Raw genomic sequence first — 19,916 nt, 5'->3', positions numbered from 1 at the left:
ATTCAGAGCCCTCGTGGATGCCAGCGGAAGACCACATGGACATGATTCAACCCACATGCACCTTGTTGGTAACTCCTGCCATAGACCATGGCCTACTGTGAACAAGCAACACGGTAGTACATGTTGCTGAATTGCTCCCATGTCGCCCTGCCCTTCCATGAGCCAGAAGAAACAAAACAATTTTCCCCAGAAACTGTGCTGTGCGGATAGAGAGCCATTTTGGACAAACAAGTTCCCCACTCCCCTTCTCCTGACTGCCTCCTCTACTGTTTTTTTTAGCACATGCTAAAGATGTTCCTCTTTCAACAAGCCTTCTAAAAGTCTTTATCCCAGCTGGCCTCTGTGCTGGATCTGAATTGATTTTATGTGTGTGTTGCTTTTTTAAAACAGATTTTAAATTTAGAGGGTTATGGTTATACAGCGGACGCTTAGGTTGCGATCGTCATCTGTGCGGGATACAAGTTTGCAACCCGCGTCTGTGCACGCGCGGGTTGCGATTCGGTGCTTCTGCACATGCACAAAGTGCGACTTAGCGCTTCTGCACATGCGCAACCGCCAAAACCCAGAAGTAACATGTTCATAACCCGAAAAAACGCAACCTGAAGCGGATGTAACTGTATATGTGTGTGTGTGAGCGTGGAACTGTTTTTAACTGTTCTGTATATGTAATTTTTATATATGTCACTATATTGTAAATTGCTTCAAGATGCCTCATGGGAAGTGATTCATAAATTAAATTATCATTAATACTAATGGTTATAATAATAATTCTCTCCTTCTTCTCCCCATGACTGTAAACCATGGGTGAGGAACCTGTGTCTCTCTGGCTCTGGTCGAATTCCAACTCCCATCAGTCCCATTGGTCAGGGGTTATTTATTTATTCCCTGCCCTTCATCCCAAGGTCCCTAAGAATGATGGGAGCTGGAGTCTAGCAACACCTGAAAGGCCACAGGTTCCCCATCCCTAGTGCAAACCATGGTTTAGAGCTATATTTACTTTATCAAACCTTTATTAGGCATTATGGAAATAAAACCTTAAAAGAGAAAATAACATATAAAAGCCTTGAAATATATATAAAAAGGCAGCAGTTTGCTAAATGCATATATATATATACATATATAGTCAGTGGTTTTCCTTGTTATCCTGTTCCTTGGAGGACTGCTACCAAAAACTCGGCTACCCCCGCCGTTACCCTTTGGTCAACGTCGGATAGGTAGAAACCCACACATTCACCTTGCTGCGGTTCCAGACCACCCAAAAGAGGGGACAGCACGCGTTGACGGAGCGTACTGTACAATGGGCAATGAAGGAGAATATGCTCTACAGTGTCCGGGACATTCATAGAGCATCTGCAGAGTCTCTTGTTTCTAGGAATGTTTTGATATCTTCCCCTGACAAATGCTGAGGGAAAAACATTCAAACGGGCCAGCATAAAAGCCCTACGTTGGGCTGGGATTATTAGTTTAGTGACGTAATTGGCTCTGCTATCTAAGATATTTAATTCATAGAATATGGGGGAGCAAATTTTGTTTACAGCTGCCATAATATTTTGTCTCTCGACATCCTTTAGTCTAGTTAGGATATTATGGGAGATATATTGCTCACTAGAATTGTACAGGGGCTCCAGCTCGATGCCTAAAGATTCAATCTTTTTTTCGAGGTGCTGATACCATCTTGATTTATAGGAGTCTTTGAGCAAATCAGCGAGCAGACTTGATGGAGGGCAGCGAAAGTGGCAGCGTAACCAATACTTTATTGAGGTGGACCATGCCCAATATTCCATTGTGTGTATGCCTATTTCTGCACACATTGTTTCATATTTGATCATAGCTGGGAGTCCAAGAATACGTCTCAGAAAGCTAGAGTGAATCTTTTTTAAATCATTGTTATATGCTTGGACCCATAGCGGGATTCCATAGAATATCTGGGATTGCACTTTTGTTTGAAATATCTGATTTGCCGCAGGAATAAATTGATTACCTTTCTGATAATGAAAACGGGCAACTGCTGATGAGATGCACTTTGCCTGTTTTATGGCATTTGTGCGATGGGTTGCCCACCCTAAATTGCTCTGGAATAAGATTCCCAGATACCTATAGATTTTCACTTGTTGGATTTCTTGCCCTCTTATTTTCCATTTCTCTAATTTCCAACCATTCGAGAAGACCAAAATTTTTGTCTTCTCATAGTTTATAGAGATTCTTTGCTACTTGTAAGATTCTTTGCTACTTGTAAATGTCTATATCCCCCCAAACAAAAACAACAGCAGCAGTGAAAACTGGTCACAACTAACCTCTTATATAGAAAATCTGACCGATAAATACCCAAATGCCTCACTGATAATAGCAGGTGATTTTAATGCCAGAGTAGGAACCAACAATGAACAACTATGTAGCAAACTAAATTGGAATACTGATAATGATATCGCACATGCCCTGAAAATAGGACGATTCTCCAGAGACAGGGTTGTTAACAACGAAGGCTTACGCCTACTTGAATTATGTAACAACTTTAATTTGCAGATTGTGAATGGTTCAACAAAAGGCGATAGAAGCGGGGAGTTTACATACTTCTCCCCCCGAGGATGCAGTGTCATCGACTATATTCTTGTCCCTTATAATATTATAAATTCGATCATGGACTTCAAAATTGGAACGCGCACTGAAAGCGACCACCAGCCATTATCGTTGTCCATTAACTTAAAGGACGAAACCAAAATAACTAAGTACAATACCATAGAACCTTCTCAATACAAACAAATGACCCAATTAAAATGGTCCCAGGAAATGAGTGTAGCAGTGGGGCAAAAACTTACAGCCAACCTGAGAAAACAAGTATTATCCAACTTAAAGATCACTAATTTCTACAGTGATATTCCGAAAATTTATAATGAAAAAAAAAAAAATTATATAGCTACATTTACAGCAAACGCTAACTCTGTTCCCTCATAAACCTGAACTGGAAAACATGGCTCCAAGACTAGCAGCAGCCATGGTTTGCATCTAACGCTAAACCATGATTAACTCTGACACAAAAGGAATTCACTCTGAAGCAGCGAGCAAAAACCGTATTTGCTCCCAAGGACAACTCGTAATTTGCAACCATGGCTTAAGAAAAGCCAAGAGGTTGTGTTGGATTAAAAGGAATTTCAAGTACAAAATAGGAATTAAGTTTCTTGGACGAATAAAACCTCAAGTTCTAATATACACCTATAGCTAACGAACCTTCTGCAATATGCCCAAGACAACAGCTTGATATGAAGTAGTGGGAAGAATGAAAGGAAACTCAACAAAGGTCACAGAGGATAGGGCTACATAGTGCCTGAGCTCTGCTTTTGTAAACTGCAGTTTTGCCGGTGGACTTTATCTAAACTTATTGTTTCATTAAAATACATTTCCATTCACTAGAGCAGTCACACCCTTAGACTAAATTAACTATTTGATAGTTCTCTATTAAGATAAATAAATATAACTTCCATTCTTTTCGGCATTCAGAACTCGGCTGGATGAGAAAGAAGGAAAACGCAAACTGCAAACACTCTATACAAAATGTAGGAAGAAAATGGATAGATGAAGGCTGCAATCCTATATATCCATATACCTGGGAGTAAGACTCATTGAACTCAATGGGGCTTACCTTCAAGTAGATATGTATAAAATTGCATGGTCAACACTGAGCAAGGAGGAGTCAAGATATCATTTTGCTCCTATTCGGAACTACGAATTCTTAAAAATAAAGAACAGGGCACTTTTCCTCCTTTGTTCTTTTATGGAATTAAACTCATGTAGCTTATTTATCAGAGAAACCATGAGACATAGTAAACTAGTATTCCAAGAACTTGTTTGATTTCTTGCCATGGAATGTGCTTTACAACTTGTAACACAAAGCAAGTACAATTCGATATAAAGGTTTCTTTTCAAAAAATAAAAAAAATAAGTACCGTACATAAATGTATCTTAAATAGGCCTGCCCAAATGCTTTGTGCATCTGTTCACAGTGAAGGCACAAGATGCTATTTAAAAAATGCCGTGAGAAACATTCCCGTGAAACAAGCTGTGCTTGTACAGGATGGAATGTAATACTGATTTTGGTCACCTCCATCAAATAAAACACCCTTCAGATGGTGCTGATCTGTACCTTTAGATCCTGCAAAGGGGGGGGGGTGATTTACAGGGAAAGTGTGGTAAGCATTTTAGACATGCCTTGACTCAGTTACTTTCCCACTCCTAGATCAGGGGTGGGAAGGTTGATCAAGATCCACAGGAGGTAGGAAAGCAGGTAGATCTGTGGGTGCTTTGCAGTGGTTGGGAGAGTAAGTATCTGATTCACAATTCCTCTGCAAAAGATCTCTCTCTCTCTCCTTTAAACAAAGCTGATGAAAATAAAGAAAGCTTAGCAGGAAACCTGGGATGATATTTTCGTGTGAAAGGACTGCAAGCTCAGTTCTGTTGAGGACAGAGAAATCCCTGAGCTGAATGTGTGCTCATACACTCCCTACGCCTAAAATCTATGTGGATGCCTGCTCTCTTCAGCCACTATCTTGCAGCTGACTTTGACTGGTGGACCCTGAGGTTCTACTAAAACAGGGCTGGGGAACATGTGGTCCTCCAAATGTTGCTATACAGTCGTACCTTGGATCCCAAACGCCTTGTGACTCGAACGTTTTGGCTCCCGAACGCCACAAATCCGGAAGTGAGTGTTCTGGTTTGCAAATGCTCTTTGGAACGCGAACGTCCGACGCAGCCTCCAATTGCGTGCAGGAAGCTCCTGCAGCCAATCGGAAGCCGCACCTTGGTTGTTGAACGTTTTTGGAAGTCGAATGGACTTCTGGAATGTATTCTGTTCAACAACCAAGGTACAACCGTACTACAAACCTCCCATTATTCTTGGCCGCAGCTGATAGGAGTTGGGAGTCCAAAACTGTCTGAAGGGCAAAAGGTTTCCGACTCATGTACTGAAAGAACAAAGTAGATCTTACAGGCCTAAAGAGTTGAGAGTAAAGTCTCCTTAGGAGAATTTTTAAAAAAACCTTTCTGGGAACAGTTCCTGAAAGGCAAGTCAGAACTACAAAGCATGCAAAGCTGAAAACTTCCCTTGCTTTAAATTTGAATAGATTACGAACTCCTTGGTACATGGTAGCATCTGTTGAAGTTTCATTACCAGACGTCTTGCTGCTATCTCAGACATTCTGGATGTAGCAGCTACTAAATAGTAAGGGATAGCCAGGATTTGGAAGCTGCCTCGAATAAACTTAAGGTAGCTAGCATGCACCAGGTAGTTTTCCTGTATTGATTCTCCAGGTTATTCCCTGGCATGCTCTGCCTGCATAATTTTTGCTTGATGTTATCTTGCACTATCTGAAGGAAATGTTAACGTAAGGCTGACTGACTAGAACAGTAAACCACTCCACGCTCCAGTGTTATCTTGCAATTGTATCATAACTTAGCTGGCATGCCAGTCTTGGAGAAGGCTGGTTTATGAATTCCTTGATGTGCAGCGGCAACCTGTTTAAAGTTTCTTTTGCATAGCACAGAATAACAGCAAACAAGTCTCACTAAACTCAGCAAGGTGTATTCCCCTATAAATCTGCACTAGGAGGGCAGCTTTGGTAATGCCTTCCATTGTTTCCAGCAGGACTTTGGGTGACTAATTTTCCATCGTTCAGGTCAACATGTTAAATGGAAGAATAGCCTATGACTATTCCCATCAACCTCCTTTATGTCACAGGCTTATAGCAGCACAGCAAAACTCACAAGCAAGTTCATCTTAGATATATACATGCATACATTTTAATATATACTTTCCCCCTTTTTAAAAACAAAATATTACTAACAGCCTCTGGAATTCTTCCAGCATTCCGTATATTACAGAACTATAGCACACCTATCTGAACTATGCAGTTCTGGGCATGGCATGGATAAGGGGATAATTAGCACAACTTGCTTGATGAGGTGCAAGCCTGCACTTTTAAGAGAGGGCATTAAAGAAGTGAAAAATTCCAGAGACAGGTCTCATCTGGAAAGGTTTGCTTACTTACCTGCTGTTGAATATGTAGCTCCAAGAATAAAAGCAGGTTTTTAAAAGGAACAGTTTTCCAGCTAGCTAGCAGCTTCTAGAGCTTCCCATTTCAAGTTACGATCGATTTAGCCAGTATTTTTTACCACATACACAAGGCTATGTCCAGCTGTCCGGTCTCAAGTGCTCCAGCAGGGTCCACTGTGGGGAAATTATAATGGCAGGTAGCTTCCCAGGTCCAGCTGCCGCCACCAGATAAGCCCACAGCTGGGGAAGGGACCAGCCAGACAACAGGATCCCTGGCTACTAGCCATAATGGCTATGCTTTGCCTCCACGGCTGGAAGCAGTAATGCTTTTCTGAATCCCAGTTGCTGGAAACCAATATCCCAATTCAATTCAGGACTTTCCACAGTTTTTTTTTTTGGGGGGGGGGAATGTTAGGAGTTTCAAACTCAGATCTTGTTAAGTTACACATACTTTGGTCCTACCTAAGCCTTTCTTTCTAGTGGAAAGCAGGAAAGATGCTCTCAAATTGCCACAGCTGGCTGTGTTCATTCCTTTTTAATGTTGTTGTTTTTTCCTGGCACTTCTCACTTGTGCTGCTGCTGCTGCTGCTGCAAAAAAGGCTTCCCTCTTGGAAATATCCCTAGTATATTCATTCATTTCAGGAATGCTTTGTTCCTCGTGGTTCCACCCCCAGGGCTGTGGGGAGACAGAGATTATGGAACTCTTAATCAGTACGGAACAGTTAACCATTAAGTCAGCACCCTGGGCTACATGGGCTGCCCAGCGAAAGTGAAGGAACCTCCTTGTCTGAGGCTCACGTTTTATTCAGCATTTGGGTTTGCAGTGGGAACACTGTTGACGACACACCTGTTTCCTTTGGCATGGAAAGGGATGTGTGCCATTAAACATCCATTCATCTGGCTGCCCTAATCAAAAAAAGAAATCTTCACGGTCAGAGTACACAGGCATGAAAGATACATTACCTGTCACAACAGCCACATAAAATGTGGGCTGGAGCTGTTTTGCAATGAAACAGTCTCTGTTTCTTTGTTTGTTTATAAGATTTCTTGATACCCACCCTTCACCATAAGGTCCCAGGTCAGGTTACAGCAGTATACTCATACAATTTAAAAGAATTGACGCAGTAAAGGAGTTTATACGCAGCTATTAAAAACAAGTAAAACAATTTCAAATGGATAGATTTAGAAAGCAAAGTTCCCCCAAGGATCAGTACTGCAACCTGCACTTTTTAATTTGTTCAGAAATGACCAGGAGTCAGGGGTGAGCAGTTCGGTGGCCAATTTCCTGACGACACTAAATCATTCAAGTTTGTTGAAACACAAAGGGATTGTGCTCCAAACGGACATCCCCAAACTGAGTGACTATGTTGTGAAACGGCAAATGCAATTAAATACAAACAAATGTAAAAATGATGCCTATCAGGTCAAAAAATCTTAACTTCACATATACACTCATGGGGTCTGAACTAGCAGTGACTGACCAGGAGTGAGACTTGGGAGTAGATGGTAGACAGCTCAATGAAGATGTTGAGCCTGTATGCGCAGCCGCTGTGAAAAAGGCTGGTTTTATGCAAGGGATCATTAGGAAACGAATTGAAAATAAAGCTACTGATATCATAATGCCATTCTAGAATTTTGTGGCACAATTTCATTTGGAATACTGTATACAGTTTCGGTAGGCTCACCTCAAAAAAGGATATTGTAGAGTTGGTTCAGCAAAGTACAACCAGAATGATCAAGGGGAAGGAGCGACTCCCCTCTGAGGAAAGACCACTGTATTCGGGACTTTATAGTTTAGGGGAAAGGAGAGTTAAGAGGTAACATGATAGAAGTTCATGCAGTTATGCAAGGCATGAAGCAAGTGGATAGAGAAAAGCTTTTTCTCCCCTTGTCATCACACTAGACCTCATGGATGTCCAATGAAGCTAAATGTTGGAAGATTAAAGACAGATAGAAGAACGTTCTTAGTCACACAGCACATTGTTAAACTGTGGAACTCACTCCAACAGGAGGCAGTGATGGCAAACCGACTTGGGTACAAATTTGTGGAGGATAACACTATCAATAGCTACTCCCCACAATGGCTATGCTCTGCCTCCACTCGGTCGGCGGCAATAACGCTTCTTAATACCAGTCTCTATAACCACAGGACAGAAGCGTTTGCAGGTTTCCCACAGGTATCTGATTAGGCACTGTGATAACACAATGCTGGAATGGATGGGACACCGGCTTGATCCAACAGACTCTTATGTTCTTTTGAGTTTGATAATTTAGGGGCTGACACAGACAAAACCCTCTCCCAGACCATCATTCCCCACACTTCTGAGGGTGGTGGAACTACCAAGAGATCAATACAAGTAGATTAAACTGTTCTACTTCAACTAGTGTGTAGGGATGCATAGCAGGGTCACGTCTCAGGGCATATTTTTAGCAGAAACTTAAACCTAGTTTACAAGGAATTCCGGCACCGTGGGGAACTAGCATTCTGCAAAGGATTTCTAACAGAGAATTCTTATTCCTTCACCAAACAATTCCCAGGGTCATTAGGCAGAAGGATATAGCTGTTAAAGTTCTATAAAGCTGATATAATTTTGCAGTGTAGATCTGCCCCTAAGCTAATGTAGGTCACTAGAGTGGCACCACCAAGATTTTCCTTGCTGCTTTTTCCTTCCAGAAAGGGGGGGGGGAGGGCAGAAATAAAAGTAGGTCAAAGAGAGAAGTTGAAAACTAGAGAAGGAAGTAGCAGAAATTAAAGGTTGGTCTCCTCTTGCAAATTGGAATTAAAGGTAAGTCCTGGGTCTGAAAAAGATCTACAGAATAAGTACACCATATATCTTATCAGTCCTATAGATCAAAAATCAGTTTAAAACTCATCACTTTGACTACGGTAAGCAACTCTGTTGTGAACTAAGCCTTAGACATCTTTGTGGAATAACTTCCCAGTGCATCTGATATATGCACAGTACAATCCTTGGCTACTCAGAAGGAAGACCAGTTGACTCCAATAGGACTTAAAGGTAAAGGTTAAGGGACCCCTGACCATTAGGTCCAGTCGTGGCCAACTCTGGGGTTGCAGCACTCATCTCACCTTACTGGCCGAGGGAGCCGGCATACAGCTTCCGGGTCATATGGCCAGCATGACTAAGCTGCTTCTGATGAACCAGAGCAGCACATGGAAACGCCGTTTACCTTCCCGCCGGAGCGATACCTATTTATCTACTTGCACTTTGACGTGCTTTCGAACTGCTAGGTTGGCAGGAGCAGGGACTGAGCAATGGGAGCTCACCCCATTGCAGGGATTCGAACCGCCGACTTTCTGATCTGCAAGTCCTAGGCTCTGTGGTTTTACGTACAGTGTAGGGTTGCAGCCTTATCAACAGAAGAGGAACACTTTAATTCTTTCTTTGCCAAGAAAGTTGGAAGCATATTATCACTGTTTAAAATTACAGTGTGAGTGAAGTAATGATACAGTATAGGGTGGCGAACCTTTGGCCCTCCAGATACACTTGGGACTACAACTCCTATCATCCCATGCTGGCTGGGGCTGATAGGAGTTGCAAGTCCAGCAACATACATACGCAGGGCCGTAGCGCAGCCACCCCCTGATTTCTAGAGTATTCCCCAGCCTATACACTTACACTGAGGCCTAGCTGGTTTCAGGCCTCAGAGCTGCTATGTAACTTGCAGGTAGCTTCTGCCCCTTTCAGAGCACTGAATAAGGGCAACACTGAATAGAGAATTGTTTTGTGTGTTTTAATTGCTTTATTTGCTTCAAAGGCTGGGACAGGAGAAGCTGCATTTCTGCTTGCTTCTCTGTCTCTTGAAGGGCAGAAGTCCATTCCCTTTTCAGAACATGCCTCTCTCCTCCGCTCCCCCAGTTCGTAATTAAATCCTGACCAGTATAAATCTCATAGAAAGCAATCACTCAAACCTTTTCCAAATAACTTCGCTTGCATGCCTGCATGGAATGGCATTCTTAGCATTAATTCACAGTAAGCCTTGATATAAATCACCCAGAGCTAACAGCTTATGAATAAGTGTGCTTGTTTCAAAGGCAAACCACACTGCCACCTCTTTTGAAAAGCAAAAGCAACAGTTCAGAAGTGAGCTAATGGCCTTCTCTCTCCGCCTCGTCCCCCCCCCCAAAAAAAGTATTATAGCATATTTTTTCCAATGCATAATGTGTGGGCTTAACTAGCCTGATACAACTAGTATCCTTACAATGAAGATTTATTGCTGAAATAAGAACGGCAGGGGGCAAGCCTTATTTGAAATTACTGCCTGCTGCCAGAGAACTGGAATGCCTTAGAAAGTGTTAACACTTAGTGTTAACACTTCACCCCAATTTGTTGCATGCTTTTTCTCTGAGGAGCTCAAGATGGGGTACATAGCTTTCCCCCCCTCCATTTACCACAACTACCCTGTGAGGTAAGGTTAGGCTGAGAGGCAGCGACTGGCCAAAGTCACCCACTGAGATGCATGGCTGAGTAGGGATTTGAACCCGGGTCTCCTATGTCCCAGTCTGACACTGTAACCCAGGGTAGTCCATGTGGTCCTCAAGGCCATTTTTGGTGGCCCTTGGCTACATTTGACGCACACATCCCTCACACTGCCTACCCAAAACCGGCTAAGTGAATCCCAAAGCCTAGTTAGCCCTTTCCCACCTTTGGGAAGGAGTGAGGAGGGCTCTAGGACCCTGCCAGAGCCTTACACATCCTTCCCAAAGCCCAGTGCCTCACTTAAGTAGGTAGCATGAGGACTGGATGGGAGGGGGGGGCGCACATCAAATTTTGGCCTTGCTCCCTCCCTCTGCATGACAAGGCAGTGCATGGTCCACAGTTTCTGTGTCGAAATACTCTTGCGGCCCACTTGGCATGAGAAGTTGGACCATACTGCTCTAACCACTACACCGCACTGCATTTGGATGCCGTAATAATCATATTTGAAAACAAGATGGGAATTTATGAATACACCGGCTATAAAAATAGAAATCAACAACCGCTTATGAAGAGGGCAGAAAACTACGTAAAAGAACAGCAAAGTTCTTTCAGGGAGACGGTCACAATTTATATAAATGGCTCAACTAACAGGCTTTTTTGGGGGGTGGCAGGTTTAATATTTGTACATCTCAGTGCTGCAAATGCTTCCAGGGAAAGTGATGCTATTCAGAGAACACATGCGACTCCATGAGGCAACGGAAAACTGCATGGAAACAGCATCCCACACATATGTATTGGGAGGCATGAGGCAAGGGGAATCAAGGGGAAACCCCAGCTTCAGAAACTAGCCCACACACTTGGCACAACTGCCCAAGGAGGAGGAGGAGGAATAGTTGTCTTGGTTCAGGAACCCTTTCATCAAACAGCAAATTAAATCTGCCAAGTGCTTACAAGCGCACAGTGTCTGTATTTTTGGCACTCTCTTTGCGAATTCCGAAGAAGTGGCTGAAATTTAAAAGCGCCTTTCAGTCACTTATGTGGGCCCAATGTAATTGATCGGTAGTCCAGATTTACTTACCTATATCCCTCAAAGAACTAAATTTGGCATAACATGGTCCTCTCCAATTCTGTCCTCATGACACTCCTGTGAGGTAGGTTATCCTGAGAGACGGTGACTGGCCCAGGATCACTCAGTGAGCTTCATGGCTGAGTGAGAATTTGAACCTGGGTCCTACTTCCCCAGCATGGTGCCCTCCAGCCAGCATGTCCAGTGGTCAAGGATGAAGGGAATTGTAACCCAAAAGGTCTAGATGGCACCAGGCTGGGAAAGGCTCCTGTAACCACTGCGCAACACTGTCCCTTGGTTGCAGCCAATGAATGTAAAGCAGTATAAAGATAAATAACAAGAGCAGTTTGTATGGTACTAGGAAAAGTAATTGTCGTCTGTGCTGTAGATTCATGTCCTGATAAGAGGGACAGCTGCAATGCGATGGGCTGTCTCTTTCCCTGGCCAATGTTGTGACAAAAGACCTGAAGTTATAAAATCTAAGGATCTATGAGGATTGATCACACAGCACTAAACCAATTAAATTATTGCTTGTCTTTTAACTTACGCTATGTTAGCCATTTGACAACAATGAAACAGAGCTTCCCATACCAATGTTTTATTTCAATTCGCTTGACAGTTTATTGGCAGTGGGAACTACTCAAGTGTAATAGGACGGCGTTCAAGAAGCATAACTGGAAGAATATCAAATTACCACAAGCAATTCCACTGATGGGTTTCTTTTGGTAACCACAGTTGTTTTGCGTTCTGACATAACATTAAACTGAGGAGGAAAGAGAGAGGGGGAAAGTATGAGCCCAAGACTTACCAAAGCTGATTCACATAATGCTAAATCGTAATTTGGCTTTATGTTCAAATGAGACGTACATGCAACATGCTCCTTTGTTAGGGCCAAATGGCAGGGTAAAGATGTTTTAAATTCCAAAACTGTTTCATTGCCCTCCCCACATTTACAAACAGCCAACTCACTCAAATTATTTTCATTTTAATGTAATAATTTGCAGTCTGTCAACAAACCTCCTTGATAACTTTCCAAGGAAGGTGGTGCCCACATCTAAACATACTCTCTCTCTTCCAGATATTTAAATAATGTTGTCCCAGTTCATTATACATACACCACTTCCACTTTACGGTCGCTGCCAGCTTGCTGACCTATGATGCCTTATTTTAGCCATCCAACACAAGTGGCATTTTAAAAATAAAAATAAATGGTAGTTTATTACTACAGTGCTGCATATTTGCCTACAATTTATCCTTTCTAAAAAACAAAAACGAAAAAAAAACCTCATCTTCTCCACCTACACAGAAATATCTCACAAGCGGTTGTTTCTTACCATCGCTTTCTCTCTCTAAATCTGCAACAGAAGGGAGAATTGTTTGCCTTTCTAAATTTAGATATCCATGGATACATACAATATTTTTCTCTGTTTAAGCTTGGCAGCTCAAACTGATATGGAAAACAAAAGTGCATTTCATTACAGGAAGTCTGTGCTCTTGATTTACAGAAGAACAAAACAGTACATGCTATTGCATCAAATCAATATAGGGAGGAAATATTCTCAAAAGAGATTTGCATAGCTTACAAGGGACCAGTATAATTTCATCTTCCTGACCTCATGTTTTCTGAAAAGCTACACTATTTAAGGGAGGACCCCATACTTGGGGTTTTCTTGTCATGTATCCATCCTCCCCGATGCCAAACACTCCAGCTCCAACATCTGAGAGCCCAATTGAGGTTTGGGATCTTTTCAAGATAAGTACTGGTTAAACCCTATGGAAATGATGGAGAACAAAACCCACAGATTCTCATTGAAAGGCTCAGCAAATGAGATCGAGAGCATCTAGCTTACACATCATTTACACAGGGATAAATGACTGTAGTATGAACACTTTTATTTTTACAAAGCATGGCAAGTCAAAACTGCACAAGAGTTGTCAGATATAATACACACACACCCAAGGCTATTCCAGTGTCCCATTTGCAATTTAGATTCCTGTTCTAAAACTCAGGCTTATTTTATGGGGTAAACTTCACAACCTCAGTTTCAGCTGTTGGGTATAAAAAATGTACCCCTTTCAGATAATCAGGGTGTCTGGAATACAAGTGCAACATTTTTAAAAAAGCTTTCTAACTAGTGCTGAGGTAGCTTAAACTCTTCTGTGCTATACTGTATGTCAGATGTTGGATAGTCTCATTTTAGACTTTAGTAATAATCTTGTGTTGTGTGAGTTTATTTTGTGATGACTGGCCTTGGTGATCTCAGGAAAAGCCATCTTTCATCACCTTGCTATCCTTTCCTTATGATTCCTACTTCCAATCTAAAACCAACCATTGGTTACAACCCAATCACCACCATCAGAATTTCAGTCAGATAGTAAGTATAACTGCAAGTCACATTTTTTTCTAAGTGTGGCATTTTAGCACAGAATGCTAGTTTTTTTAAAAAAAAAATAGCTATCTTCTTTTACACCCATTATCACATCTTCATCCCTTACATTTCTCAGTGCTAACACTGAGACAGACACACAGAAAGAAATCCCATAAAAATGAATGACTTTTCCAAAATGGTTAGCAACATATGATCATGATTTGACCTCAGAAAACCCTATTATGTGGTGATCTTCTAAAACTAAGATCAAATTATTCTCTCTGGAGTGAAGATAATTACAGGCTCACAAATGTATGAGACCATACAGTTCTGACACGAAAATTTTCAAATTAGCAAACCACTTATTTGTCTTGGATCTCAGAAATGAATCTGGTACAATCCTACCAGACCATGGCAACGCTATGGAACCTCCACCCTCTGTACACGAGAAGGAGAAAAGTCTGTGATGTGAGTGGGGCTGAGAGACTTCAGAGAAGTGTGACTAGCCCAAGGTCACCCAGCAGCTGCATGTGGAGGAGCGGAGACGCGAATCTGGTTCAGCAGATTAGGAGTCTACCGCTCTTAACCACTACACCACACTGACTACTCATTTTTAACCAGGGTTAGGCAGTGTAAGGCCCAGAAACAAGATCTACTGTACACCACTAAAAGTAGAAGCCAATGAGTATACCAGAACTACCCTCTGGAAGCCAAGGACCTACACAGGGGAAAGATGTGGTGGGCTGGTTACATCAAACAGGCATTGCGTTGCATACCAAAGATTTGAATACCTTTCAAATTACTTCCGAGGTAAAATAATTCCCTCTAATTACAAGTTTAACCTGTCAGTCGCAGCAGAGCTCTTCCTCCATGCCCTCTCCCCATTCTGATGTTGGCTCTCCCTTCTCCCCAACCTGGCATTATAGTGAGCTTAGAGATGTTATTTTTTTTCTTCAGAAGACCCCTATCTTCAGCACAATTTTTTTTATAAAATGTCTAGAGGACCAAGGCAGCATTAAGTGCTTCAGGGATCCCAGTTCCATGCCATCCTGCAGTCAACCTGTTTTGCTCCTGACAGGCCAAAAAAAGTCCCTCCAAAATACCTCACTATGGGATTAATCCAAATCCATAATGCACAGCGGGATGGCTTATTAGCTTCTCACTTTGCACATGGCATGAAACCATGAGAGAAGTTGGTTGCTTTTGTGCCCCAACTCTTCCAAGTTGCAACCCCCCTCCACCTTTATTCTTTCTATGTTGACAAAACAGATGACTGAAGTTAGTCTTCCCATTTGACTGGGGTCTGTCCAGTGCCAGAAAACATCATATGATTGCTCAGTTCAGAACTCGTTCCCAAGAATATGGGGTTATCCAAGTCATTCTTACTTTTGGAAAGATACTTTATTTATTGCAATTATACCTCACGGTTTTCTCCAAGACGCTGATCTATAAAGGTTAAAAATAATACATTGTTATGACTATTATTAATTACCTGTCCTTCATCCTAAGGTCCCACAACATTAATATTAAAACACAACATTTAAAACAGTTTGAAACAACTTAAAATCCCTCGCTGCAAATTTATTTTGGAAAATGACTTCATCTTGTATCTGAAAATGCTCTTTAGTTTAAATTTGTTTTCTGTTGCTTACGATGTCAGTATGTCCTGTATTTACCTGAATATCAATAAAATTAAAATCACAGACACACGCAGACTGTCAGGCATTCTGTTCAGAGGTTTGAGACTGTAATTCATTCCCCCTCCTATCACTGTAGAGTTCTATTTTCATGACTTACTTTTGCCTCAGGCAATTTTTTTTTAAAAAAAAGGTCGCTGAAAAAGCCACAATAGTTGACAAATCCCAGAGAACCCAATCATATATAGGAGCCCTGACAGTTAAGTCGAGTCGCAAAAGACTCTGGGGTTGCGGCACTCACTTTACTGGCTGACGTTTGTCCGCAGAGTTTTTCCGGGTCATGTGGCCAGCATGACTAAGCCGCTTCTGGCGAAACCAGAGCAGCACACAGAAACGCCGTTTGCCTCTCCGCCGGAGTAGTACCTATTTATCTACTAGCACTATGACGTGCTTTCAAACTGCTAGGTTGGCAGGAGCAGGGACCGAGCGACGGGAGCTCACCCCGACAACCTTAAATTATGCCCCTTCTTCCTTAGTATCCCTTATGCCTTCAACTGCTCTTTCCTTCAAATCCCTCATCAAATTTCACTTTTTACATGGTGCTCTTGGTTTACTCCTCAATCCTCATCCCTAACCACAGCTTCTCACATTCATCATTTGCTACCCTTGTCTCCCCTCCCTCCCTCCCTCCCTCCCTTCCTTCCTTCCTTCCTTCCTTCCCCACTGTCAACAATATGGATTCTAAGTTCCTTGAGAGCAAAGATCCATCTTTTTCATCCTTTTTATTTATTTATTTATTTATTTTTACAGATCTCTATAAAGCACTGTGAACATTGAGGGCATAGTTTAAGTTGAGGGGGTGGGATTCAAGATAATGACGTGAGGTGCAGCCTATACCTTTCACTCTGCAATTTTAAAATTTTTAACTTTTGATGAGCCACTTTATCTGTTTTAGGGTTTGGGGCTTTTGAAAACTAAATTACAGTGGTACCTCAGGTTAAGTACTTAATTCATTCCGGAGGTCCGTACTTAACCTGAAACTGTTCTTAACCTGAAGCACCACTTTAGCTAATGGGGCCTCCTGCTGCCGCTGCGCTGCCAGAGCACGATTTCTGTTGTCATCCTGAAGCAAAGTTCTTAACCTGAAGCACTATTTCTGGGTTAGCGGAGTCTGTAACCTGAAGCGTATGTAACCTGAGGTACCACTGTAATTATTAATCTGGTATGACAGCCACTTGTGCAAATATGCATATAGTTTTGTATTTGACTTGAGTTTGCTCTTAGGAGTCATGAGGAGATGCAAGAAGCTATTCACAGCAGGGAAACTCCGCCGTAGAATAACGAACCTTCCGTGCACCATCAACTTATCAGAGGTTTCAGGTGTAGGTGGTCAGATCAAGATGACAGGATGCCTGCAATTTTTATAACTGTCTGGAAGAGGGAACGCCATCACATGTTGGTTGCATGACAAGCAACACTTGCTGAAATGCCATCTTCTACAACAACTGCTAATATCTGCTGAACTTCCTTTGACCAAAAGGGCAAGGCTTGTGTGCCTTTAATAGTTGTGCTCCTGTTCAACTACTCTTGTCCTCTTTTTTGCCTGGCTATGCTAATACAATCCAACATGAAGCCTTATAGTAAAAGCAAGAGGAATTTTGTGGCAACCACTAAAAGACATGCTCAGTTGTGCCTTGTTTTGGGAATCTTGTCGTAGACTCCTAGAATTCAGCCAGAACTCTCAGGAGGGCTTCCAAACGAGATAAAAACAATAAATTACACATTGCTACGTAAAAATGGTTGGGGAGGAGTAAGTAGCAGCTTGGGGAAAATGAAAAGGTTACTTTCTGGAACCAAAAGTATCAACGGTATTGTGTCAGGCATGCCTCTCTGTGGACAGAATTCCATAACTGGGGCACCACTGCCACCGAGAACTCTCCCAGTCACCAGCTGTTTTGTGTTAGAAGACAAGGTACACAGAAAAGATCTTTGACAAGGACCTCAGCACTGAGGTCGGCTTCCATGGGGCTAGGTCTGTTTCTCCTTGCAGTTTTGTCAAGGAGAAAAAGCACTTCAGAAAACATAGCACACTGCAGTTTTGATACTATTATGCCTAAAACTGAGCATTCCTACACTGAGATTAAGAGATTATAGGTCAAGCAGCTCATTTTTCTGCAGGCATGGTTCTCTCTCTCAGTCGATTTGAAAAGCAAAGAGTGGGCAGCGATGTTCCTGAATTCACAGGTCTCCACAATTCCCCTTGCCAGATTATCAGAGGCAACAGTGCATCACTCCCTGATGAGGGCCATGTTCAAAGTAACCTATGAAGCCTGCCCCCCCACCCCACCAGTGCTCAAATTACATGTGAGTCAGAGGCATGAGGTATAATTTGTCTAAAACTGGAGCAAATCAAGGGATGGGGAGTCAATTGTGCATTTCACTGAGAGACCACCTACTTTACCACTGGAAATCAAACTCTATCCCCTGCCTTCCCCAATTCTGGAAAGCTGAGGCAGGGCCTCCCAAATTAAATTTCTTCCCCCTTCTGTTTACTCCAACTCTGGAGAGACAAAGTGAGGTCTTTCATTGTACTGACTGAGCTCTGAAGTAGGGAAAACCAAGGGCAATACAAGAGACCAGCTTCCACCCAGTTCTAGAGCAAAGAGGGGTTTTTTCTCACATTAGACTGAATTTTGAAGAGGTTCATGCTGCTTCTGCCTGATCCCAGAATAACAAGAAAGGCCCTCCGTCCCTGGAATTCTCTGACATGTGCAGAGGATTTGAGAGGAGAACATAACCACAAATTATGGCTAGCTAGTAAACGAAACCGAAACACGTAGACCCTCCAGTAAGTCTTCAGAAAAAGTTGTATCTAAACCACATGTGACTTTTATTAGTTACAACATTTCTATATGTTTCCCTCCTTCATGTTCAATATGAGAGAAGTGCCATTACATGAGGACTACATGTGTTCTCTATCACTGGTGATACACCCCACTGAGAAGTAAACATGTTCCTAGCTGCATAGCTCCATCTCTTCATCTGCATAACCTCCTCCTGGGTCATGTATTTTGCTAGAGTATGGCAAAAAGATGGGAGCTGTTTTTCACAGGCCTCTCTCTCTCTCTGTCCATCCACACATGCAAGGCAAGCATTTTGTTCCAAACTGTACAGCTATACATTGGAACGAACGGGAGCCATCCACTTCTATCACAGAGAGAAAAGGGCTACACAGTCATTAAGAATCAACTCCCACTCCTATCTGTGTATTTGTTGTGACCCCTGAATGCAGGAGCAATCTGGGTACAGGGTCAATGGCTGCAGAGGAGCTAGCTAAGGAGCCAAACCAGGTGCAGGGCTCTGATCTCACTGCTGGGAATCAGGGGACCACTGTGCCTGAGGCTGTCGGATAAGATCCCCAGAAGAACCTCCCGTAACAGGCCAAAGGGTATGCCACTTAAGGTTCTGGAAGTTCTCCACAATGGGGTGGAGCCTAGAAGAGGCTTTAGAAGACTTAAATCTGCTCTCAACCTCTGTTGGAGTTAAGTGGCTCACTCGGAACTATCCGTGGTCCTGCAACACCTGACCTGCTTCCAGGTCTTCTCCATAAGCCTGGGCATCCATCCAGAACACAACAATATTCCTATCATCAGTTCTGCTTCTTGGTCCCCCTTCGGGGATTAAAAAGCTGTAATCGCATTGGAGGCGTGGGGCTATGCAGACCCAGCCCTGCCCCTTCTCCCTTCTTCCTCACCCAGCCCTACCACATTCAGCAGAATCCTGAACAGAAGCACTTCTCACTGAAGCTCCCATCTATTTTATTATTTAGCAAGACTTACACACCACCACATAAAATAAAAAGTATATGTTGACAGGACAGAGTATAAATTGAATGAATAAATAAATAAATAAATAAATAAAAGTATAAAATTGTCACTAAAAATAGCAATAAAAATAGTAGACATCACAAAATATATAGATAAAAACAATAGTTTTAAAACCAAATATACATATTTTTTAAGTACAAGTCTGGATATGGTTTTCTAAACAAAAATATTTTTATCTGCTGTCAAAAACAGTACAAAAAAGCACCTGCCTAATATTATAGGCAAAGAGTAGCAGAGAATATGTTCCACCACACTAAACAATCAATTTCTCACAAGTTAAATGTATAGGTAGATACCAGAGGGGAACACTAAACACACCTTGGGGATCAGTTTTTCAAGCACTGCAATCCCATCTCACACTCCACATTTCTTGTGCTTTCTTAAAACCTGAAACCTTTCTGGTTCTTTTTGCTGATATCTATATCACAACTTTATTCCCTTTATCTACCTAAACCTGTTACCTTATAAGGGGTGG

General features: G+C 42.2%; 1 protein-coding gene and 1 long non-coding RNA gene across 4 annotated transcripts in view; one reads left to right on the top strand and one right to left on the bottom strand.

Annotated features, from left to right (window-relative positions):
• PTPN14 (protein tyrosine phosphatase non-receptor type 14) overlaps positions 1-19,916 on the bottom strand; it is a 461,328-nt gene that overhangs the window by 418,495 nt on the left and 22,917 nt on the right. The window lies entirely within an intron of this gene.
• On the top strand, positions 5,691-14,383 carry LOC310842215. Its single transcript, XR_014563006.1, has 3 exons — positions 5,691-8,676; positions 8,750-9,060; positions 9,378-14,383. It is a non-coding gene; the product is annotated as an uncharacterized lncRNA (long non-coding RNA).

The sequence above is a fragment of the Podarcis gaigeae genome (genome assembly GCF_964106915.1).
Source record: "Podarcis gaigeae genome assembly, chromosome: 3".
NCBI classification, from domain to species: domain Eukaryota; kingdom Metazoa; phylum Chordata; class Lepidosauria; order Squamata; family Lacertidae; genus Podarcis; species Podarcis gaigeae.
The sequence above is the reverse complement of the archived record's forward strand: the minus strand, read 5'-3'. Positions and strand labels throughout refer to the sequence as shown.